Source organism: Eleutherodactylus coqui, chromosome 6 (assembly GCF_035609145.1).
Source record: "Eleutherodactylus coqui strain aEleCoq1 chromosome 6, aEleCoq1.hap1, whole genome shotgun sequence".
Taxonomy (NCBI): domain Eukaryota; kingdom Metazoa; phylum Chordata; class Amphibia; order Anura; family Eleutherodactylidae; genus Eleutherodactylus; species Eleutherodactylus coqui.
In genome coordinates, this window is record NC_089842.1 from 64,698,495 (window position 1) to 64,725,287 (window position 26,793).

At 40.6% G+C, this 26,793-nt stretch overlaps 1 protein-coding gene across 1 annotated transcript in view; it reads right to left on the reverse strand.

The window, feature by feature from the left end:
- Positions 1–26,793, reverse strand: part of DRD2 (dopamine receptor D2) — a 441,704-nt gene that overhangs the window by 312,411 nt on the left and 102,500 nt on the right. The window lies entirely within an intron of this gene.

A 26,793-nucleotide genomic window follows, 5' to 3' on the forward strand; every position in this document is an offset into this window, starting at 1 on the left:
GCCATGTTTCCAGGCTGTGACAAGGTCTTAAACTTTTCAGGAATACTACTTTTTATCTTACATGCTGACATGGCATGGACCTCCTGGGTTGACATGTACCACAGGTTGAGATCTGAGGTTCTGGATATAGCTACAGAATGCCAAAATAATGTAAATTTTACCAAATGTATATGTCATAGAAAAAGCTTAGTAATATTGAAAAAAGTTACAATATTTTGACTGCTAACTAGAGGACCCTCTACAACCATGTCTGGATTTGCGTAGCTTAGGTTAACTAGAGTTCTACAGTATTTTCTAATGCATACCTTTGACGTGTCCACAGATCCCCATGTACCCATTGTATTGCAAAGTAATGTCCTCCTGACATGGCATGCTGGTATGCATTGCCATAACCTTTTTACTGCCCTATGCAGAGAGACAGTAAAAAAAAACTATACCATATGATACAGAGCTTTTTTTTTTTACAATGGAAGTCAAGGGAAAACATATGACGCTCAATCCCTTTACAATGACATACATTGGAGGCTTCCGTTTGAGTTATACATCGATGATTGCTTCTTATGGGCAATAAAGACAGTTTCTCTTATATCTCTTACACATAGGTCTCTAAATCATCAATGATTAGTGAAAAAACTGCGGTGTTTGCCTTGAAATGTGAAAATGTGTAAAATTGTCTCATAGATGTCTCCTAGGAAGGAGCTATCAATTAAAAAACAATCTTCCATAGACATTTTGAGAAATGCAAGGCACATTTTGCATGAAATCACTCACCTAGAGAATATTTGTTGTGGTGGTGTGTGGTGTATCATCTAGAAATACATAAGTAAGAGAGTATATAATCAACTACGAGATGGACAACCTTGAGTGACCACAAAACAGGAGGACAAATTTATCAGAGTGTATTCCAAACCGGACAGATTCAAAACAACTTGTTAGATCTGAGCTGCTCTAATGAAAACAAATAAGAAAAGAGTGCATTCACGATCGTCAATAGCAGCCCTGTAGCCAGTGGTTTAAGGAGATGTACTGCAGCTGAAAGCTGTGGCTTATTCCCATTAATAAAAAAGAGCCTAATGTGGGCTTAAAAGTAGACAAATTGAACCACTGGTCACTGATATGCGGGCCAAAAGGCAGGAGTTTATTTGTTGTGTGACAGATGAGTGCATTCTTCCTGCTTGTATGTAGCACACAGCCAAGCATGGAGGAGGTTCCATTCTAGTTTGGGGTTATTTTAGAGATGGTGAGGTTGGTGATTTACTAAAGGTCAAAGGAATAATAAACTCCAACAACGTGTTGAGCAATTGCCGTCTCTGATGTCACCCATCTTATTACTTGTGATTTCCCTCTACAGCAAGAAAACAACCAGAAACATACCTTCTATCTTTGAAAGTATATGCAGCAAAAAGAATGACAACAGGTGATAAAGAGCATGGTTTGGCCACCGTAGAGTCCTGATTGCAATCCAATTGAACTCCTATGGTATCATTTCGAGAGGTATGTTGAGATGTGCAAGTTACAAGCCAAAATCACATTTGGGAGTTGCTGCAAGAGTTGTGGGCTGCAATCAGAAATGAAACTTTAGACAAGTTGGCTGACAGAATGTCCCGAATTGGCACATCCTGAGGGCAGATGCTTTGTGATTACAAATGAATTGAGCCTTGATTTCCCTAATTTTTTTCTCATCAAACCATGATAGCTTCTTTTCTTCATTTCTGAAAAATTGATGACTTGGGTAGTGTATGGAAATAATTGATCAGAGGTGTATATCATAGATTCTAAATAGTTTTGGACTCTGTTGGACCACGCCGACTATTCGTCTAGCACGTGAACATATTAAAGCCTAAGTCCTCTACAAAAACTTCCCTGTACTGCTTTCTTGACTTAACAAAGCTCCTTGCTCCAAGTATACAACTTTTCATTTCTTTTTTTAGCATTCCATGGTCTAGCTCAAATCCTCCACCATCCAATTTGGCCCAGGACTCGGGGCTAACTTTTGTAATAGCTTCTTGTTTCACGGGTGGAGCTACCCTGTTCTGTTATCTCCCTAACCCATATATGAATCATTGATTGTGCCTATGACATTAGATCTGTTAGGAGACTAGATTCTACAGTCACGGAGACAGAAAGTGATGTCATATGGCTGACAGATACTGTATTTACTTTGATTTCTTCATCATATCATCCGTACCCATGCATAGCTTTACCAAAATAATTTTTAATAGATCAGATTCAAAATATATACTCATCTTATTCAGCACAGAAAATATACAGTACATATAAACAAAAAAAGAAAACTATGTATATATGTTTGGCAAGGAGTGACCAGGAAAAACCTGAGATAAGGGAATAAATATAGGCCTTAGCTACATTTCCAGTAATCCGATCGTGCATGTTCATGTTCATGATCATTTTAGCTTCCTAGGAATGTAATTATATTTGACACATAACTCATGTTTGCATTATAATTTCAAACAGTGTGGTGTATTTTGCAATCATGAACACAATACGGGGCCTGATATAGAGTATAATAATGCTCAAAATTGACAATTCATCAGTACTGAGTTTGGGTGGATGAAATAACTTTTTGAGAAAGCACCTATGTAGCTCTGGCCTTAAAGGTAAACTTCCATGCGCTATTTATAATAGCAGTGTCTGTATAAGAGGCCCTGGGGTGATAATAGGGCCAGTGGCAGGTAACTGTGATGGGGCTGTGGGTTTTAGTGTCCCATTCATTAATGTCCCTGAGGTCACAGGGTATGTTGTAAAGTGCACCTGGTCAGAGGAGTGTCGCTTACCAGTAAGCAGTGCTTGGCAGGAAAAGCAGTTGAAAGACATCCACAGATTAGATGATGTCAAACATTATTCTAACAAACTTGAGAGGACAAGCAGATGGAGGGAAGGAGAGGGAACAGCACATGAGCAGGCCCTCGATGGGATGGATACAGTTTCACTTTCTAACATGACACGCAGCAGCTTTGAACGTGGTGGTGAGAACAATCCTAGCTTTTCTAACTAGGTCAAGTCCAAAGACCAGGCAATGACGCCATTACCCAAGGAGAGGGACTGGTACAGCACCCCTTCTCTCTGAGAGGTCTTTGCAGCCAACTACTTCCTGTGATGTCTTCCTTTTTAATGCCAAGTGAGAGGCCTCTGTGTCTGCATGTCCTTCCCTTATGACCATCTGAAACCAGGCAGTATTACACAATATTAAACAGTAGAACATGACGTGGTAGTTGCATGTCTTGACCTCTAGATGTCAGGCACTGATCATGAACAAACAAAACCATTTTAAATATAGTGTTAAGATCTCACAATTGTGGGAATGATGGGAATACCCCACTGCATTTACATATGTGTCAGAGGGCTCATTGGGCCTCTACAAGCACCATAATGTGCTGAAGATTTTGCCCCTATAGCTTTACCATATAGCTCCTATAGTTAGGCCCCTGTGCTTAACCCCTTCCCGACATGCGATATAGATGTACGGAGCAGAGAGTCAGTAATTCCTGCATTATGTCGTACATGTCTGGTGCTGAGCAATATTGGAGCTGTGACTTATATCTATGGTCCCACTACAACCACCAGAATAGAGTTTAGCTTGGGTCCCATCGATTTAAACCTTTAGATGCCACTGCTAATGCAGACAATGGCATCTAAAGGGTTTGGAGAGGGAGATTGCTCCCTCCTTCACCTCATTAGCATTTCCGTGATCCGATCATGGGGTGCCGATGGTTGCCATGGGTCTCCTATATACAGTGGCCTGTGAGAGTCATAGTCATGACTAAATGTAAATGGCCATACTGACACCGATGAATGTAAAAATGTAGATTATACATTGTACTACATAAATAGTGCAGTGTATTATCTAAGCAGTCAAAGGATCACATCTTCAAGTTCCCTTGTAAAATAAAATTAAATAAGAAAATGTTTTCACATGTAAACCCCTCCCCGCCAAAAAAAATCCCCAAATCACAATTTTTATAATAAAACACTAGTTATTATTGAAAAAAATGCAAATGAATTCTGATCTGGTGAGTTTTTGAACCAATTACTATTTTTGATAGTTGTAGTCTTAAACTACAATTTTTTTCAGAATGTAGTATTTCATTAAATTACTAAAAGCTTTCTAATCTAGCGTATTACTTCTTTTAATGAGATACACTGAGCCAGGAAACTACAGGGCCATATCATACTGCTGAAATAATAAAATATGTGCATAAAGTATGAGTGAGACATTATGTGCTGCTGCGGCTACCTTAATATTTATCATCAGTCAGATATTTCTTCCTGCTTATCTTCATGCACGTGCAGACCATTAATGCTTTTCAGACTCGTGGGCATTGTTAAAAGTAGCAAATAAAAGGAGGGAATACCAAAAAGGTCAAGTTGTGGCCACGTGTAATCAAAATTGATGGAACAAATTGTCTATTAAAGTTGAATATGTAATTTCCCTGACAGAGCCGCTAACAAAAATAGGACATGACATGAAATTAGCCTGCCTGACCAACACAAACTCCATAACAATTATAGGACGGTGACAAAATAAATTTATATTCCTGCCTCTGACAAGGTTATGGTGAATATTGAATGAAGAAGTCATTAAGGACACTGATTGAGATTGCTTAACTAGAACTTCATTTGTTTTCAGCAGAAGCTTTAATTTGCTTATATTTTGTTTATGCATAATCTTAATAAAAATTAATTTTTATTGTTGGGCTTCTATCCATTCTGTAGAATAGTTTTAGTTGAGAACAGAATAGTTGCTCAGTAATTTCCAGATATAGAGATTGTATTAAAGGAAATATTTTCAGCTGTCTGAGATTCTCTGTTTTGCTAATTCCCATAGAAGAGATCGAAAAGAGCCGTGGTCACACGCCACCGCCTTTCCATTCATTTCCCTCTTAGAGGCAGACCCACGCCTTCTGCATTAAACATTTGTGGTGTATCCTGTGGAGGTGCGATGAATATCCATGAAAGCAACACCTCTTTGAGGGTGCCTACCCACTTGCGTTGCCGATTTTCGCGGCATTTTTTGCGCGTTTTTCGTGCCATTTTGGCACGTTTTTTGCGCGTTAATTTCGGAGCACAACATGAGGCGCTGCAGTTTTGCAGCCCTCCATTGACAATCATGGGTGCATTAAGAGAAAAATAAGGAGACATATGCAACTGACAGTTCCTATGTGAAAAAACCCCATGAAACGGAAAAAAAAAACCCAGATGGACAAGAAGACATTCTATACTAATTGCTCTTGAGAAAAAACGCAAAACACATTTTAGCATCGCAGGAAAAAAAAAACGCAAGTGGGTAGGCACCCTAAGGCTGGTCGAAAGAAAGTAAGCCTTAAACCGGCTAGCCACCCTATTTCCAAAAAGTACAATACAGTATAAATTATTGGCAATTTACTAATCTATACTGTAGATTAATTCTGTTCTTTTTCTTTTTTTAAGCCACACCCAGCCACATTATTCTACAAATGGTCGCCATTGGAGAGACATGTGATGTAACCCCAACCATGAGCGCCTCCCATGTCCCATGTTCCACATCTGTGTCAAAATCCTGCTCATTCGGACCTGTGTCTAGAAAGAAAAATAGCAGAGAATGTGCAACCCAGGAGGCACTGATGGACAGAGTCTCATCATGGAACTGATGGACAGGGTATCAGCATGTGCCCCTATATCAGAGGCCATTTGTAGAATGGAGTGGCTACCTCCTTCTGCATGTTGACTTGAATGGTGAGGGGGCTTGCCTTTAGAAACTAACAAAACACTGCAGAATTTGTGAAAAGTATATGTAAGTTGAATATATATATATATATATATATATATATATATATATATATATATATGTATATCAGACAGTCTTGTACATTTTATATACAAGGTGGCCAACACCTTTTAGAAGAGATTAAAATATTATTTGAATGTAGAAAGGGCCTGGTTCTTTGAGGTGACCAATAGATGAAGAACTGAGGTGGCTGTCAGTAAATAGAAACCCCATAGCTATCACCTTTACAAGCATAAAAAGCCTTCCAATTACATAAAGAATGACTTTCACATCTTCAAAATAATCATAATTTAGTACCATTAAAAAGACAAATAATTTACAATTACTTGCCCACATGTATCTTCTGTAAAACTATTTCAACTGTGATAAAATAATGAACTAATTCAAAGTGTTAGGAGAGTTACAACTTCAGTTGTAAGACCAATTATTCTATAAAAGGTTACATTAACATGAAATATATAATTTAAGCTTCAGCTACGAGAACCTCTTTAGCAATTCACTAATGTGTTTTTTGCAAGATAATCTGAAATGGCAGTTCTTTGGATTTAGAAAGAACATGTTTTTACCACAGTAGAGAAAGGTAACATTTAGTATTTTTAATATCTTTTATATATTTGATTCTAAAGCCGGTCTGGAGAATTGAAACATTATTTACCCTTTGCTTTCCATGTGGGTTACTGCTTGCACATTGTGCCTATGTACTGGTTATTATATTTGTTGTTTGCTCATAGTATCTATTTGCAACAAAAGCCTCTATGTCTAATACACACCTGAACCCAAACTCACCAAGATCATGAGCATCTCCACTAACTCAACATTGTCCTTCTTAGTCCTACAGTATGATACTGATTAGAGATGAGCGAGCGTACTCGGCCACGCCCCTTTTTCACCCGAGTACCGCGATTTTCGAGTACTTCCGTACTCGGGCGAAAAGATTCGGGGGGCGCCGTGGGTGAGTGGGGGGTTGCAGCGGGGAGTGGGGGGGAGAGGGAGAGAGAGAGGGCTCCCCCTGTTCCCCGTTGCTACCCCCTGCGCCGCCACGCCTTCCCCCGCCCCCCGGCACCCCCCAAATCTTTTCACCCGAGTACTGAAGTACTCAAAAATCGCGGTGCTCGATCAAGTAATTACTCGAAACGAGTACGTTCGCTCATCTCTAATACTGATGCTTCCAACACTTCACTTACCATCAATGCTCCACAAATACCATAATTTCTTATTTTAAACTGAACTACTGCCTCCAACTCAAAATCATCTCTTGGATATAATTTTCCCTCAACCATGAGTCAACAATAATACTAGTGCATGCCTTATTGCAACATCCTGTTCTGTGACCTCACATCCAATGCTCTTGTACCTCTTCAATTCATTTTATACTATGATGACCAACAATTCAGCCCTCTCCTTATTAGTCCTCAGCCTGTACCCTCTGCCAATCTCTTCACTGTCAGATTTAGTTCAATATATATATATATGTCATACAAAGCTAGCCACTACATGTCCCCTGCATACATCTCTGCTCTAGCATCCCGATTACAGATGAGCGAGCATACTCGGATAAGGCAGTTACTTGAGCGAGCATCGCTTCTCTCAAGTAACTGCATTCTCATCTGAGCAGGCTCGGGGAGGGGAGGGGGGGCAGTGGCGGAGAGTGAGAGAGATATTTACTAGAAATGAGCGAGTATACTCGCTAAAGGCAATTGCTCGAGCGAGCATTGCCTTTAGCGAGTATCTCCCCAGCTTGAGACTGCAGGTTCGGGTGCCGGCGCGGGGGAGCGGTGAGTAGAGGCTGTCAGCAGGAGGGAGCAGGGGGGAGAGAGGGAGAGAGAGATCTCCCCTCCGTTCCACCCTGCTGTCCCCCGCAGCTCTGTGCCCGCTGCCGGCACCCGAACCTGCAGTCTCGAGCGGGGGAGATACTCGCTAAAGGCAATGCTCGCTCGAGCAATTGCCTTTAGCGAGTATACTCGCTCATCTATAATATTTACCCTTCTCTTTTCTTCCTGTTCTTTTTTCTTTTATCTTTTTCTTCATTAGCTATGCTTTAAAAACTGTTCAAAATACTTAGATGCCTGACAGTGTTATACAGGGTGTTATGTCTCTTAGACAGTGTTAAACACTAGTTTTAGGGGCATTGGTGAAGTTTCAGTTCAGTTTAAACTAATTCGGACCATACTGAACTTTTGTCACCAATTCAGGGAACTAGCCAAACAAAATTTCTGAAACGTTTACTCATCACTAGTGATCACTCATCTTTCCTTCTGTGTTTTCATTACAGACCGGCGCATGCATGTTTACATGGTCACTGTTCTGCCAACCAATGCTGATTTTTATATTAGCATAAAAGATGCATTCATCAAGTGACTTATCTTTGATCATTTACTCGCTGCATGTGTTTATTTTAATTAATGATTAGGTATGGTCATTCATATGATTATCTCACTCTCTAAAAATACTTTTTGTACTAGAATACACAATGCTCAGTGTATTGATATACAGTGAACCTCTCCAAATACCACCTCTTTGAGATGACCACCCCTTATCCAGGTCAAGGACAAAAAGATGCTTGAAAAAGGTCTGCTTAAGGGCGCCCACCCACTGGCGATTTTTTTTCCTTTGCGTTTTTTCTCAAGAGCAATTAGAATTGAATGTGTTCTTGTCCACTTGCGTTTTTTTTTTCAGTCCGTTGCAATTTTTAACATAGGAACTGTCAGTTGCATATGTGTCCTTATTTTTCTCTTAATGCACCCATGAATGTCAATGGAAATTAACGGAAAAGCCACGAAAAAGCCGCGAAAATGCCACGAAAAATGCCGCAAAAACCGCGCCAAAAACGCACGGAAAACGCTGCGTTTTTCACGCATGAAAATCGCAAACACCAGTGGGTGGGCGCCCTAAGTTGGGTTTACATGAGAGAACTATCCGGCTGCCACTTGTACACAGGACGACTATTGCCCAAATCCGCTCCCACTAGTGATGATTTTGGTGATAATCACTCCATGTAAAAGTATCTTTAGACTGAAACATTACAGATATGGTGAAATAAAGTGGAAGATTATTTGAGAAGTGCCGGCTCTATTTCTTCATTGATTGTCCTTATCCAGGACAGATTTCCTGGGATCAGTTTTTAAGCTCCACTATATATTCAACATGATTGTTATCTTCTTTGAGAAGACCACACCCACAGAAGACCACTTTTCCATGAAATTTTGGGTATGCATTTATCCAGCAGCAAGCCCCATTTCCTCATGACTGTCTATCAGAACAGACATGCTTTGCTTCTAGATAAATTTGACAAATCATGCAAACCATTAAGAAATATTATTGATTGAAGGCTTATAAGAAAAAAAATCATATTTCATCAGTTGAAAATATATTTGTGCTTTCTTTAAAAGTAACGGTTCAGAGAACATTTATCTAGAAATACAGATTGCATCATAGTTTTGTATTCTGCTGTCAGGTAAGTGATCGATTAAGTTTTCAGTAAGTAGAGATCACTGATATCTATAAAAACTACTTATAAGCTTAAAGCATTACACAATGTTGTCATATAAAGGGTTCCTAGTCAATGGATTGTCACCTTGTCGTGATGAGGGTGCTTGAGTGTTCCAGTGAACCTGTGGGCTTAGCCATTGGAGTCATTTGACCCCAGAAGTGCCTCCCTGGGTGTTAAGGCCACAGGGGAGGAACCAGATCAAGCACAATCTGAAGTCCTCAATAGCGGAGCAGGCGGAAGATAACATGGTACATTGTAACAATGGCTGTGAAGGCGGAGAAAGGCTGCAACAGATGAGAAGCCACCAGCCATCGAGTTAACCTTGCCACTGGATGTGAACCTCCTTCTGTGAAGACTGTGTGTTGATTGGATGTGCACTGATCCCCACACATAAATGAAACTCACTTACAGGCGTCTTCCAAGAAAATAAAAAAGTCCCATGGTGATCAGCGAGTGACTGTGTAATCTGGAAGTCCCTAGCCACAGTCTAGCACATGAGCGGTGAATATGCCTTCAGTCTTTTTATCCCAGGGACTGAGGCAACTGAGCAGCTTGGCAGCTGCATCCACGACTAAGCAGCCCTATTTAGGACCCACTCTGCTAACCGCACATGGGGAGTGGGCTAGAAAAGGTGCCCTGAACATAATCTGCCTCTCTCTTCCCTGACTGGACTACCGCATCAAGAGGGATCACCACCTTGCGGTCAAAAAAGACAAGTGAACTTCGGAACATGGAACATTCGGACACTATTAGCCAACATAGACAATGAAAGCCCTGAGTGCAGAACTTCTATTGTAGAAAGGAAGCTAAGGTGCTTTTACATCGACATAGCAGCGCTTCAAGAGATCCGGAGAACAGGGGAGGGACAGCTAAAGAAAGAAAAAGGAGGCTATACCTTCTTTTGGAAGGGCCTGCCAGAACAAGAACAAAGAAACCACAGATTTGGCTTCGCAATTAAAAATGACTTGATGAAGTATCTATCTGAAGCATCCATCAGCATCAATAAAATGACTCTCGACTCTCCGAAATAATCTTGCCTAAAACCAACAGGCGTGGTCACAAAAAATCAATGCTCAAATGTTTTTGTTTCAAAAGTTTTTATTTGATTTTTATATAACTTTATACAATAGAAAGCTGAAGAATACCCCTCGCACGGGTGACATGAAACATATCATAAAGGTTTCTACTAGAGATGAGCGAGCATACTCGTCCGAGCTTGATGCTCGTTCGAGTATTAGGGTGCTCGGGATGCTCGTTACTCGAGACGAGCACCACGCGGTACTCGTCTCGATTAAACGAGCACTGACCATTGAATTCAATGGAGCCGGCAATACAGCCGGCTCTATTGAAAGCAATGGGCTGCCGGCGTATGCGGGATGAATTGTCGGGAAGAGCTTAAATATATAAGCCCTTCCCTGCAATTCATCTAGAAATGTGTAAAAATAAAAAATATATATATACTCACCTGGTCCCGGCAGAACGATGTTAGCCCATTGAATTCAATGGAGCCGGCAATACAGCCGACTCCATTGAAAGCAATGGGCTGCCGGCGATCGCGGGATGAATTGTCGGGAAGGGGTTAAATATATAAGCCCTTCCCTGCAATTCATCCAGAAATGTGTAAAAATAAAAAATATATATATACTTACCTGGTCCCGGCAGACGGAGTTCAGCGCGGCAGGCTGCAGTTCTCCTGAACTGCTCTAAACAGCTGTGAGTAGTATTCAGCAGCCGGGGATTTAAAATCCCCGCCTGCTGAATGAGATGCCTCTGATTGGTCACAGCCTGACCAATCAGAGGCATCCCTCACTCACACCCATTCATGAATTCATGAATGGGTGAGTGAGGGCTGCCTCTGATTGGCTCAGGGGCCAATATATAAATATATATAAGTATATAAAATATATATAAGTATATATATATTTTTTATTTTTACACATTTCTGGATGAATTGCAGGGAAGGGCTTATATATTTAACCCCTTCCCAACAATTCATCCCGCGATCGCCGGCAGCCCATTGCTTTCAATGGAGTCGGCTGTATTGCCGGCTCCTTTGAATTCAATGGGCTAACATCGTTCTGCCGGGACCAGGTAAGTATATATATATTTTTTATTTTTACACATTTCTGGATAAATTGTAGGGAAGGGCTTATATATTTAAGCCCTTCCCGACAATTCATCCCGCGTACGCCGGCAACCCATTGCTTTCAATAGAGCCGGCTGTATTGCCGGCTCCATTGAATTCAATGGGCTAACATTGTTCTTCTCTGCCACAGCTGTTACAGCTGTGGCAGAGGAGAACGATCTTTACGCTGACAGTGGAGGGGGGGGGGGGTCTCACTCTTGCCGTTATTGTGGCTTAATAGTGGGACCTGGGAACTTGAGATGCAGCCCAAAATGTAGCTCCTCGCCTGCCCTATTCGTTTCTGTGTCGTTTCCATCACTTTCTTGTGTTTTGCAGATTTTCACAAATGAAAACCTTAGCGAGCATCGGCGATATACAAAAATGCTCGAGTCACCCATTGACTTCAATGGGGTTCGTTACTCGAAACGAACTCTCGAGCATCACTGAAAGTTCGACTCGAGTAACGAGCACCCGAGCATTTTGGTGCTCGCTCATCTCTAGTTTCTACTCATTATTGTATCTGTAAGAAAAATATTCTCATTTGTATATAGGATGCTATTGGTATCATTATGTCTCGGGAAATTGTCTCGGGAAATTTACTCCTATGAGGACAATAATCGCAACATATTTGGGATATTTAGATAGTCAGACCATGGTTGACAAGTCTTAAGCCTTCATAGAATCATCCCTCATAGTAGGCAGCTTTTCACAGATCATCATTTTGGAGATTCTAGCTATGATGGGGTTCAGAATAAGGGATGGTTTCAACCACTGGGATACTTGCCACCATACATATAAACTGGGAGAGTTTGTGTTGTTGATTACCCAGTCGATTTGTCCGTCAGCAGGCAAACCAAGGGTGTGAGGGGGAATGTATTGCCCCAAATGCTGGGCATGTCCACCAGATATGCAAAACCGAACCCAGTTCCCTGCACTATTGGGTATTTGAGAGTGTAGTTGAGGAAACATCATCTGCAAGAATGATATATATCTGACGTATTTACAGCCACAAGTGGTCTGGAACTGAGTATTTTTCGAAGATTTGTTTAAAAAGTCATGGGTCTATTCAGTGTCATAAAATGTTGTAGTGAGATCAGTCCTCTACTTTGCCACCAAGCAAAACTATCTGTTAGCAGGCTGGGGGAAAAAGAATGGTTTGGAATAATGGGGGGTGGTGGTGGATGGTCTGAAATTAAGGAGTGTTTGAGACTATTTGATTTCTAAACTGTAAGGAGATGGAAGGTGAGAGGTGTTGTATTTTAAATGTATTGAATTTTTTTGTCCCAAAAGATAGCTCTCAGGTCCACAGGGGACACTAGGGAGGCCTCCAGCTCCACCCAGAGGAGAGCTCCTGGGCCTGCAAACATGGGGGGAATCTGTGTCATTTGTGCTGCATAGTCATATATTTGTAGATTAGATATGGATAGCTCCCCCTATTCTTCTGTGAAAGTGGATTATTTTCTGTTTAATACAGGGTCTCTTGTTATTCCAAATAAATTAGGAGATGGCTTGTTGCATAGCTTTCATGTCTGGTGGAGGATGTTAATTAAGAGGCACCTAAATTGATAGAGGATATTCATTTTAATTGAGTTTATGTGCCTGAAACAGGAGAGGGTGCGCTGGTTCCATTTTTTCCTTTCTAATTTGGGGGTGCTAAGCAGGGGCGTGTAATTCCATTTGTAGGTGATATAGTGTGGGGGACAATGAAAACCAAAATTGAGTTTGATTAATTTTTGCCTATTCAGGGGAGTATTAATAAACATGGCTTCCATTTTGTCTATATTTACTAAGAGACCAGATACTGCCTCAAAATTAACCAAAGTACATTTTAAGTTTGGGACAGTAGTGAGAGGTCTGGTTAAGGTAAGTAAAATATCATCGGCCAAAAGACTTATTTTATACTCTTTCCGCCCTTGTGTAATTCCAGCTATGTTTGGATTATTCCTAATTATGCAGGCTAGGGGCTCCATGGCTAAGGTGAACAATGCCGGAGAGAGGGGACACCCCTGCCTCTCTGAATATGGATTGGCCTCAGGTCTGAGCATGGTAGTTTCAATGTTGCAAATGGGGAAAAGTATAGGGAGTGGAGAGCCATGACATAAGATCCATGTATTCCCACCTTTTCCAGGACTGCAAAAAGATAGCTCCGTGAAAGGCTGTCAAAGGCCTTTTCTATATCAAGTGCAAGAGCTATTGTAGTAGTTTGCTTTTGATGAGTGGTATGGAAAAGGTTAAGAATAGAGAACAGATTAAATCGTTTGGCGAGCATGCTTGTCAGGATTTTGTAGATTTAAGAGTGATATTGGGTGATAATTTGTAGGTGAAGTAGGGTCTTTATTCTGTTTTGGTATTACTGTAATATGGGCGTCTAGGAATTCACTAGGTATGTGTTTCCCATCTAGAATCTTATTATATAGAAGTGTAAGAGGGGTGGTGGGAAGAGTAACAATTTTTTTGCAGTACAAAGCCGTGAAGCCATCAGGGCCAGGAGCTTTACCTAATTTTAGGTTCTTTATTGATTTCTTTTATCTCCTCTGTGACTGGATAATTTAATTGTTAATTGTATGGAGACTCTTTACAGAGGCAGAAAAGTCTATCATTAAATTATTAGCCCTTCACAGAATAGACTATTCTGGGAAGGGTTAATTGTAGGGAGGGTTGAGTTTTGGGAGGGACAGGTGTTTTAGGAATTCTTTAGGGGTAGAGGGTTGGGATTGCGGTTTATGTTTATATAAGATGCTGTTAAATTCATGGAAAATTTGAACTATTCTATTTGGGTCTAAGGTACAGGATGTAGTCTGTGTTCTAAGGGAGTGAACCGAGGTAATCCTTTACCTCACTCTACGCTTGGCCACTAGGAGATTGTCATGTTTATTTGTAAATTAGTAGTATAGTGATCGAGTCCATTGATGGGCTTTTTCAGTGACAGAGGTGTATAGGAGATTTAGTTGCAATTTTACATATTATTTCTTTAGCTAATGAGATACTTGGTCTCTGTTGGTTGGCTGTCTCAAGAAGAGATAGCCACCTCTCCAGAGTCACCATGGCGTGAGATTTTTCCTTTTTTTGTTTGTCACAATGTTGACAATTTGTCCCCTCATGAAGGCCTTATGGGCTAGCCAAACCCAGATTGGCTTTGAGTCAGGATTAACATTAGTGGACAGGTATAAAGTTAGTTGCTGTAATATTTGTGTAAAAGTTTTTGGGTCCTTCAGGAGGGTTTTGTTTAGCCTCCATCTCTTTGGAGGTCACAGGGCTTTTTGGGTTAAAAATGAGAGAGAACTAAATCATGATCAGACCAGGCAAATGAAATGTGCGTAGCCTGGACTATTGTGGGTACTAGATGAGCAGATATCAGGATCCAATATATACGGGAGTATGTTCTATTTTGATGCGAAGGTGTAACCTTTCTGCACGCCGTGCACCTCTCTCGAGGCATCTGCTAAAGCCAAGTTCTTCATTGTAGCATTCAGGGATGCTCTTTGAGATATGCTGAGTTTGTCAAGCCCAGGGAAGAAGCAATCTAGGGTAGGTGAGAGTGTCATATTAAACTCGCCCATCCAATATATATCAGAATTATGGGAGGCCTTTAGCTTATTTGCAATATGAGAGAAGAGTTTAAATGGGCGGTTAACTGGGGCGTATGAATTAATAATGAGGTTTTGGTCATATAGGGAGCCATATAGATTTATGAATCTGCCATGTGGGTCTATTTCTGTTTTGCTAGTAGAGAAAGGAAGAGAGATGTGCAGGAGTATGGATACTCCCTGATGCTTTTAAGGGGCTACCAATGGGAAAACCCTGGAGTGCTGGGAGTGGCGGTATCTTGGGGCGACGGTAGAGGAGAAATGCATCTCCTAAAAACAAAATTATATCCGGTTTCTCTTTGAGGTGCTGTATAAAGGCTTTACGCCTTTTGGTAGGGGAGTGTAAACAATTTACATAGTGGGAGATTATGACCACCATTGTGTGGAGAGAGTATTAGCTGAGACTGTTTGGCTATTATGAGTGGGAAGCATGAGTGTTTCGTGGTCAATGTTCAAATTTTTTATGGGAGACCCTCCAAAAAATTGCCATTTGATAAGAAAATGAGTTTCTGAAAGTTTCTGGTAAATTGGATAACGTTAACCTGTGCCTCATCAACTTTGAAGTTACGATTTTAGGAGTTTTTGTTAAAAAATCACAGTTCTTCACCCATAAAATGAAAACTATTTGTCCTAGAAACCTGATCATGGTCTCATTTTATTGATAATGTTCTTGTCCACAAATATTCCTTTAACCCCTTTTTAGGTATGATTCATATATCTGAAGATATTAGTAAATTTTCAGTGCTGGTCTTGCTCTGGATTCCCAAAATCAATATTTCCTGAAAACACTCAAGATTATCGCGACATGCCATCATCTCTGATTTTAATGTCAATGAATTTCTTTTATCGTGTTTATAATCGAAAAACAGCTAATGTAAGATACTGTATGTGTTTTCATAGAAATTTTGACAAACCCAAGATGAAAAAGGGTATTGTATGAGAAGAACAAAAATCCGAATAAATTACAAGAAATGTATTTCACACACAAAAAAATGATTTATTACAAGATAGAAGGATATGTATTATAAAAAAGAGCATTAATGTGTATTGTACAAACTAAAAAAAACATAAAAGAAATATATTTACTTAAATTTTCATGATTTAAACATCAAGAAGAGGTTCAACAGCTAATGTGCTTCTTCAAGGCTGAATTGTACTCTTACATTTCTGTCATCTAATTCATTTTCAACCTTCTGTTCTCGAAAAGATAATAATTTCAAAGCCGTTTTTTTTCCTAACTTTTACCTTCAAAGTTTCATCAAAAAACCAAAATCCCACATGTTCTGAATTTAGATACCACAGGTGATTTATAAATTTGACTATTGCTTTCTCTGATACCTCTTTATTATTTTTTTAAAATAATTTATAAGCAATTTTAACTATTGCAAATAGACATTCAATTAAAAATATCTCAAATACATGTTGTTAAAGTACAGATTGAGGCCTTAGTCAGACGAGCGTTTTTTCGTGCGATTTGCGGATCGCATGACGGATGCGCATCCGCAAATCGCGTGACCGGTGCCCGAAAATCACCCGAAAATCTGCTCCTAGCCGCGTTTCATTAGAAACGGGGCGGAACTGTCCAGCGCATTGCATTCAATGGAGCCGGCAATACAGCCGGCTCCATTGAAAGCAATGCGCTGCGGGCGAGTGTGGGATGAATTGTCGGGAAGGGCTTAAATATATAAGCCCTTCCCTGCAGTTCATCCAGAAAAGTGTTAAAATAAAAAATATATATATACTTACCTGCTCCCGGAAGCCGGAGTTCCGCACGGCCTACAGTGGGTGTGAAGGGGGTGTGAGTCAGACCTGCCCCCTGATTGGCTCAGCGCTGAGCCAATCAGAGGCAGGTCTCACTCACACCCATTCATGAATTCATGAATGGGTGTGAGTCAGACCTGCCTCTGATTGGCTCAGGCTGAGCCAATCAGGGGCAGCTTTGAGTCACACCCCCTTCACACCCACTGCAGGCCGGCCGCGCTGTACTCTGGCTGCCGGGACAAGGTGAGTATATATATTTTTTTTATTTTAACACATTTCTGAATGAATTGCAGGGAAGGGCTTATATATTTAAGCCCTTCCCGACAATTCATCCAGCGCTGTCCAGCAGCCCATTGCTTTCAATGGAGCCGGCTGTATTGCCGGCTCCATTGAATTCAATGGGAAAACATCGTTCTTCTCTGCCACAGCTGTTACAGCTGTGGCAGAGAAGAATGATTTGTCTTCTATATGTTCTCAATGGGGTCGGTGCTGCTGCCGCCGGCCCCATTGAGCGCATATAGAGAAGAGAACAGGAATCGCAGACCGCAGATAGGTGCGATCTGCGATTTCTGTTCTATAATTTATCGGACGAGCGCATAAAAAGCGCTCATGTGTCCGATACCATTGCAAAGCAATGGTTTTTAAAAATCGCCGGACGCATGCGCAAATCGCGTGAAAAAATGCCCGTCTGACTAAGGCCTAAGAAGGTGGAAAGAAAATTTTAAAAAGAGATCAAACACACCTACTTATTGTGATTTTTCCAATCTTGCGAACTGAGCTAATTTCCTCTTTTCTCTTTGTTTTTCTGCTTGTAAAAATTTCAAGTCAACTCCTGCCATGCAGTAACAAAAACGCCCCGTCTACTTCAGTAGTATTGATGAATGCATCCTGATGAGCAATATCGAAAAGGTCATCAGGGGTTGACTTGAAGACTTCCACCTTTTCATTTTGATCTGCATCTGAAGTTCTGCCAACATTTTTTTGCAGTTTTCTTCATTGTTCATAAAGATTTTCAAGCTTTGCAACATAATCTTTTAAGTGTCTTGTTAGAATCTTAGATTTATCCTAGAAAATTAATACTTCTTGGATAGTAAGTCTTGAAGCTTCTTTGATGCTCAGTTTGACTTGGCACATATTATAAAACAAACTATGCAACACTTGAAAATTCGATTGTAACTTACTACCAGTAATTTGATGAGATGCATACCTGATCAAAAAAAATCTTGTATTTATGCCTTAAACTCATGCTAGCTGCTGCTTTGGAAGACAAAGGTTCTGAATCCATTTTCACTCAAAGTCAAAACTGAAGAAAAAAAAACAATACAAAGTTTACCACTTGGAATTCAAATATTGACTGAGCTTCCTGCCATTCGCCACACAAGTCCCCACCCCAAGAGCAGACCACAGGTTAATTTGATCAATGATGGCCATCAAGATCGCCTCCAAACGCAGACTTCAAGGCAGACAGATAGGACGTAAAATGAACACCCAAGCCCTTTAAGAGTCCTCTAAATGAGCCATTCTTCAAACAACACTCAAGAATCATCTATCCATGGAAGACCCTGAAAATGTTGAGGAACATTAAAATAAACTGAAAATCACCATTATTGCAGCCTATGAAGAAATCATTGGATACCAAACTAAGAAACATCATGACTGGTTTGCTGAAAATTATAACGACATCCAACAACTGATTGATAAGAAAAATAATGCCTTCCAAATATGGCAAAGAGGCACCAACTGTGTTGCTAAGAAAAATATCTTCACTAGTGCAAAAGCTGAGGTTCGAAGAAGGACCAGAGAACTCAAGAACATTTGGTGGCCAAAAAAGGCTCAAGAAATCCAACATTTTGCAGATATCCATGATGCACCAGGTTTTTTAAGCCACAAAGGTCATATATGGCCCAACAAATCATGACATACACCCCCTACGTTCATCAAATGGAACCAAGCTTCTAAAGGACAAAAATTCAATTGCACTATGTTGGAAAGGGCACTATCATAACCTCCTTAACTGTAGTTCTAATGTGGCTGAAGAGGCTGTCTTGCAAATCCCGCAACAACAAGTTGGAGATGAGCTTGCAGCACTGCCTAGCTTGGAAGAAGTCAGCAAAGCCATCAGCCAATTAAAAAAATTACAAAGCCAACAGACCTGATGGGATACTTGTTGAAATCTTTAAAGACAGAGGACCTGAGTTGAGACAACTTAACCAGCTGATTGAAAAAGTGTGAGCAACCGAGAAAATGCCGGCAGACTTTAAGGACGCCACTATCATCATCTTTTTCAAAAATGGGAAAAGAACAGACTGTGGAAATTATCAAAGTATCTTCTTTCTAACTACTGCAAGGAAAATCCTTGCAACAATCCTTACAAACTCTCTTCTATCCATTTCAGAAGACATCCTCCCCTAATCCCAAAACGGCTTCTGACCTTCCAAGGGAATAGTGGATATGATCTTCATGGCAAGACAGCCCCAAGAAAAATGCAGGGAACAAAATCAAACACTGTACATGGCTTTCATTGATCTTGCATTGGCATTCGACGCAGTGAATTGCAATGCTATTTGGACCATCCTCCAAAAAATCAGATGCTCTAATAAATTTGTGAACATCCTGCGGCTCCTTCATGATGACATCATGGCAACAGTCATGGACAGCAATGGCTCCCAAAGTGACCCATTTAGGGTGGAGTCAGGGGTCAAACAGGGTTGTGTTATTGCCCCAACTTTATTTTCTATCTTTATAGGTATGATACTGCGCTTTGTTGATGTGAAGATTCCCAATGGTGTGGAAATCATCTATCGGACAGATGGAAAACTATTTAATCTTAACAGACTAAAAGCCAAAACAAGGTCACAACAGCATCTGTTACAGAACTCCAATATGCTGATGATAACATAGTCTATGCTCATTCGGAGGAAGATCTGCAAGCCACTTTAAACATCTTTGCAGGAGCATACAAAAAGCATGGCCTCACTGAACATCGAGAAAACCAAAGTACTCTATTAGCAGGCACCAACTAATCCTTCTGCAATGCCAGAAATACAGCTTAATGGTGTAACGTGGGAAAGTGTTGACCATTTCCGCTACCTTGACAGCCACCTCTGCACAAAAGCTAACATTGACGCTGAAATACAACACCGCCTGAGCTCTGTGAATACAGCATTTTTTCGAATAAAGCAAAGAGTGTTTGAGAACTGGGACATTTGTAGGGATACCAAGATGCTTGTTTATAAAGCTATTGTTCTAACAACCTTGTTACACGAGGGGGTGCTGATAAGTCTTTGGCTTTACCCAGAAAGAAACAAGATAGGAGGATGAAACTTTACATTTATTCCACATACTCTCCACTGATGTCAACACAATTCTTACATTGGTATTCCAAGTTCTGTAAGAGTTGCAAAATGAAGGATTTCGTTTTTTCCTCAAACCAGTCATCCGTAGCAGCCATGGCATCAGAAATGGTGTGAAATTTGGTACCCTTGAGGTGTTTTTTCAGGTTTGGAAACAGATGATAGTCGAGGGAGCTAGATCTGGTGAATAAGGTTTGTGGTCAACCAGCTGGAAGCCTAGCTCCACCAGTTTTGCCGTGGTCACTTGTGCAGTGTGAGCAGAGTCGTTGTCTTGCAGGAACAAGATTCCTTTGGACAGCTCGCCGCACCTTTTGGCCTTCAGAGCTGCCTTCAATTGGTCCAAAAGTTCAATGTAATACTTTGCATTGATGGTGGAACCATTTTGAAGGTAGTCCACTAGCAGCACGCCCTCCTTATCCCAGAACACAGACGCCATCACCTTAGTGGCTGATTTTTGCACCCTGAACTTCTTTGGGCGAGAAGAACCACTGTGCCTCCACTCTGTTGACTGCTCCTTGGTTTCAGGGTCATACAAATAAATCCAGGTCTCATCCATAGTGACCAGTCGATCCAGGAAGTTCTTATCAGTCCGGAAACGCTGACAAATGGACCGTGAAGTTTTCACTCGCATGCTTTTCTGATCTGTTGTCAAACATTTGGGGACCCATTTTGCAGATAGCTTCTTCATGTTCAAATGTTTGTGGATAATGACACAAACACGTTCACGAGAAATCCCCATGATGTCTGCTATTCCTTTAGCTGAAATTCACCGATTCTCCAGTATGAGGTTGTGCACAGCATCGACGATCTCCAGAAAAACAACCTCTCTCGTTCATCCAGGACATTCCTCATCATTGGTGCTGTAGTGGCTCGTTTTTAATGTGGCAACCCAGTTCTTAACTGTAGAATATGAAGGGCATTGATCCCCAATGTCTGTGACATATCACCATGAATATCCCCCACAGACTTTCCTTGTAGAAACAAGAATTTTATCACTCCTCTCATTTGCTGTGAATATCGCCTTAGACTCCACCATTTTGTTTTCCCGTGTGCCTAGATCACTGTTGCCTTAAGCTACAAACATAAAATTTTGCAAACTTATATTAGACACATAAGACTTTCATGTGATGTAACATTCGTTACCATAGAAACAAAAAAAGAACACAGACCCAAAGACTTATAAGCAGCCCCTTCGTATGCTTGCAAAAGTGGACCGTCTGCAAACGTCATTCTCAACTTTTGGAATGATTCCATCAGTGTTGCCTTTGAAAAATCCTGCAAATCTCTTGGGAAGACAGGCAGACAAATGTCAGCATTCTGAAAGAAGCAAAGACCACCAGCATTGAAGCGATGATCCTTCGCCATCAACTTCGCTGGACTGGCCACATTGTGTGAATTCCTGATTACCATCTCCCAAAGCAATTACTATACTCTCAACTCAAATATGGAAAACTGAATGTTGTTGGACAGCAAAAAAGATTAAGGATAGACTTAAAGCTAACCTTAAAAACTGTGGCATAGACATCAAGAACTGGGAAGCCTTGGCCCTCGAGCACTCAACTTGGGGGGCAGCAGTTACCAACAGCACTGTGAATTTTGAAGAGGCCCAAATGGAGGGCAAAAGGGAGAAACATATCAAGAGGAAAGCACAATAAGCCAACCCTTGTCGGGACCATCTTCCACTTGGAAACCGATGTGCCCACTGCGAAAGAACCTGCGAATCAAGAATAGGTCTCTATAGTCATCTACAGACCCACCGCAAAGCCCCCATACTTGGAAGACAATCATGCTCGGCCATGAGTGATAGCCGATGATGATGATAATGATGATAAAAGGTTAAACTAGAATTTAAAATTAATGTACTTCCTGATTCCTCTTGACATAGACACATGATCACTGCAGTCAACCACTAGCCACAGTGGTGAACCACTACAGACAGTAATGGGCGGCAGTGGTCACATGTCCATGTTGAGAATGACCAAGAAGGCAGGAAACCAGGGATGTTTTGGAACAGGAGTGGCAGGGAATGGGTTAGGTGAGAATAACTTATTTTATCATTTTACACCATTGTGAGCAATCTTAAAAAAATTTAATTGACCAGATAACCCCTTTAATGTTGCAACTGTACTGGAATCAGAGAAGAATGTGGATTTATTTGATTCTTACTGCCACGCAATACCAGTGTCTGGAATGATACATAATCTCCATACATTTTTCTCAGATCTGCAACTATATTTTGTAAACAATAAACACATCAGTGCAAGGAGATTAAATAAAGCAAAGTAAAATTTGAGAGCTTATGTTGCTATGACAAATGTAATTTCAAATAAATGCTTCCAGACAGCTTGCTCTGCCTTACAAGATGCAAAGATCGATCACTATTACAGAAGCCGTATTTCCTGTGCAAACAACAAATGTTTTCAATCCCTATCAGGCTGGATTTACACAGAAAAATTATTTTGCCTGAGTAAGCGCTATAATGTACAAATGACATTGTTGTTTTTATATATTTATACAAAACGATTGTTGTTTACTCGTTCAATTTTGCGATCACTGAATGAACTGTTTGGAGTATTTAGGCAGGCTTAAGTATCATATCAAGTGTATTTTAACTTTCAACCCCTCGCCATGCACTCTCATTGGTTGCTGAGTCCACTGAACACTCACTGCTGTGGGTTTTTTGCTGGTTTGACTGATTACTTCCATGTATATATGTATTTTCCAGAACTAATAAGTATTAAAAGGGAGGACAACATATAAAAAAATGGGAGCTAACCAGCTTTTCAGGGGAGACACACGCCAAACAAGTGCACAAACAAGCTACTATTCAGACAGCAGTTCTTTTGTGTAAAGCCACCTTAAATGGGTTGTACAAGAATTTGAAGTTATTCCCTATCCACAGGATAAGGGGTAACTTATAGATCAGGAGGGTTTCTCCACTGATACATTCGCTGATCTCAACAATGGGTCCCGTGTAGAGATGAGCGAGCGTACTCGGCCACGCCGCTTTTTCACCCGAGTACCGCAATTTTCGAGTACTTCCGTACTCGGGCAAAAAGATTCGGGGGGCGCCGTGGGTGAGTGGGGGTTGCAGCGGGGAGTGGGGGGGGGGAGAGAGGGAGAGAGGGCTCCCCCTGTTCCCCGCTGCTACCCCCCGCGCCGCCACGCCTCCCCCCGCCCCTTGGCGCCCCCCGAATCTTTTCACCCAAGTACTGAAGTACTCGAAAATAGCGGTACTCGATCGAGTAATTACTTGAAACGAGTACGTTCGCTCATCTCTAGTCCCGTGGCCTCTGATATTTTTTGCAATTTGAAAGTTTCAAATCAGTACTGTTATTTTGTTCTAACATTTTGTAAATGTATGAAAAGTGTTTTAGATGCTAACACGTCACCTCTAGTGGTGTGAGGAGTGACATTATTAAAGTTGAGGAGAGGAGTTTTATTTAGATACCTGATAAGAGACAAAGCTTTGAAACACATTGAATGTTTGTATGGTGTTCTATAACGAATACGTTTATTTACCATTTTCTCTGTGTAAAGTCTATGAACTACATGCCTGGAATAGCGAAGCAGGAAATAATTGGATATCGCCTATCAAAAATGAGGGAAATGTGTATATGTCTCCTTCATTGAAGTGAGTAACTGAAGTTTCACATATTATATAAAAGCCGCTCTCCAGTTTTCTCGTTTCTCTCTTCCTGCATTTTTTTCCTCTACTGGAGACCTTCATTCTTGTCAGTCTAATGCTTAACATTTATTCCTGCCATGCTTTTGAAGACATTTCCTTAACTAGTCTCATATTCATAACTAATAGTGCAATAATGATATAAAATATTCAACATCAGAGTCAAGTAACTTGCAATCCTTCTAGAGCTCATCCTTTTCAGTGTAATTGTGTAATTCAGTGTGACTTTTGGTTACTGCACTAGCCCAAGGTGACATCACCACGGCAACCCCGGCACACATTATGCACTTAGCACTGGACACCACATAAGTAATATCTTCCTTCAGTTTCAGCGCCAATTGGCTAGCTAGGTTGTCTTTCAACCCAGTCAGCCTATCAATTCTTGTATAATAGTATGGTAAACTGGCTCCCTTGTGTAAAGGATTCCGGCTATACAGTAATCCTGTGTACAGACCACATGCTGTGTCAGTGAGTTCTGAGTTATTTATACTCAGTGCATCTATGCTAAGAAGTTCTGTTCTAGTGTTCAGCCTCATTAATTAAACCCAAATACTTGGTGGTTTGGTAGCATTCAGTGTCATAGGTCCATCTTGAATAGATTTTAGGCTTCTTTCCCATAGTTGAGTTGCCCTTTTCAGAGTGGGTTTTCCACTTCAGGGGTCATTCTGATTGGGTTGGTTCTGGTATAATTGTTCACTATTATCAATATTTCTAGTAGTCATCTACTAAGTCTTTTAAGTATGATAGTATTTGTTTCATTTATCTGCCCATCGGTTAGGCTCTGTGTCCTGCTGCGGTATTTGGCACCTCCGATTAAACAGATTTGCCATATCAGCTGTAATAGTAATATTAGGATTTAGATTTAATGGAAAAATGCATAACTATATGCTATAAAGTAATATCATTCATACAAAAGCACATTATGTAATAAATTCTTAACAATAATTGGTTAATTGGAAGAAATGACCTTCTGGGCCAAATACTTTGTGAAGCATCTTGAACAGGCAAATAACCAAAATGTTATTAGTGAAAATTAAACTTTTGACTCAGTGGTCAGATATGTAGAAATAATGCTTGTAGGAAACATGTTTTATAGCCTCTTTGCTATTGTACTCACTCTGGATCCTGCTTGTTATTTTGTTTCAAGGTCTTTTAACATATGTCAGCAAGATATATGTATCCTCTGACAATAAAACTAAAGAAAGGCTGCTAATCAAAATTACAGTCACAGCAAATACTTCAGGAATTTATAGCAAGGCATCCCAAGTCATGATTTATTTATTGTAATAAGAAAATAACAAGATAATTTCAAAATCAGCTTGGAACAATTATTAAAGATATAGGGGCACATCTGTAATGGTTTATGCCAGGTTTCTGGCATAGAAAAGTATCTTGTGCAACAAAACATGCAAATTGTACCTTTTCTTGCCACTTTTTAAAAGTGACGAGCATAAGGGGAGGGGGTTGGGCCTCCAGGAGCCAGTCAGATTCACTATATTTTTATCAAAAAACTTATCTTTAGATTTTCTGTGGGAGATTTATAAAACAAAAAAAGGTATATAAATGATCAAAAGTTCACGCAAGCAACACATGAGTAAACATTTGCTGATTTTTTTTCCATCTGTGCCAGCCCACATAACTTTTTAAAAACCTTTTACCCAACACATGTATGAATAATTTACACCATGGAATTTTCATAATTATGCTAGAAATGTACTCAAGCTCATACCTGACAGTTTTCTATGCAGGCATGTGGAGATGCTAAGATGTGCTTATAGTAGGAAAAGAACTATGCCTTTTCAAAATGAGGTGCATAGTGCACCAATGGGGGTCATATTAAAATGGCATTCTAAGTAATTTCCTGTCTAACTTTATTTCCAACTATTAGTGGGCTTAGTTTCTGCCAGATTTGCACCCAAATGTTGGGTTGACCCTGTTCTTTCCTACCAAGCCACATCCCTTTTTGTGAAGCCATCCCTTTTTAGCCAAATAAAGTGTCTAGAACACTTAATAAATTTGGTGAAAGAAATGTAAGACAGTTTTTGGCACAATTTGTGCCAGAAAACACGCATATTTGCAATGGTAAATGTGCCTTATTGTAATAATATGTGTTTAGGTATATCCCTTGTGGCAAGGTAGTTTACAAAAGAGCCTGCAGAGGGTGTGAAAGCAGGCCTTCTGTGTGCTAATCAGCTGGGACAGCTGTGGGGGTGTGGTTGAAGGAGATAAAACCTCCACACATACTCCTGCAAAGTTGAAAGTTGGCTGAAAGCCAGAGCGAGAGGCTGTGGTAGCCATGTCAGGAACCAGGGTGGACCAGATTAGGGACCAGTCATGTGTCTGACAGTGGAGGGCGCCCTCTAGACACCCTGGGTGGAGGATAATGATGGAGACCCTGAAACCATATCATATTCCAGTACCTTCTTGCTGTGTATGAAAAAAACTGGCCATAATTTGAAGTAATTTGGTGGTCCTGAGCCTTCATGTGTATGGTGCCAACCCTCTTGAGTGGAGAAGATAGCAATCCTAGAGAGCGAGTAACCCCCATGTTGCCACACCTTGTATATGCAAAATGGTGAAATTTAATCTTTTCTGCCAAGACTATTTGTAATCCTGTTTCATTTACTTTAGAGAGATTGGAGAACTAAAACAAGTATTTGACAGAGGTGAACATATCCTTTAAAGGGATTGCACAAAGTTCAGAATCCTTATCCAGACCTACGGATTTGAAAACTCTACTTCCTGGGTGGTTCTGATACAGGGACACGTTGTATGGACCCTTTATGTGTCTGTCATATTATGCAGCCATTGGCTGGCTGTCATGATAATTTTAATTAATAACTAGGCTAGCCCCCAGCTCTGTCTTTGAATCAGCCATAACAGAGAATGTGGCTTGCTTAATTAAAGGAGATGTCTCGAGGCAGGAGTGGATTTTTTTTTTGCCCAGCCCCCCTAATTAAGCATACATTACTAAGCCCCCCTGTAAATGACTTTTCTAGCTGGTTTG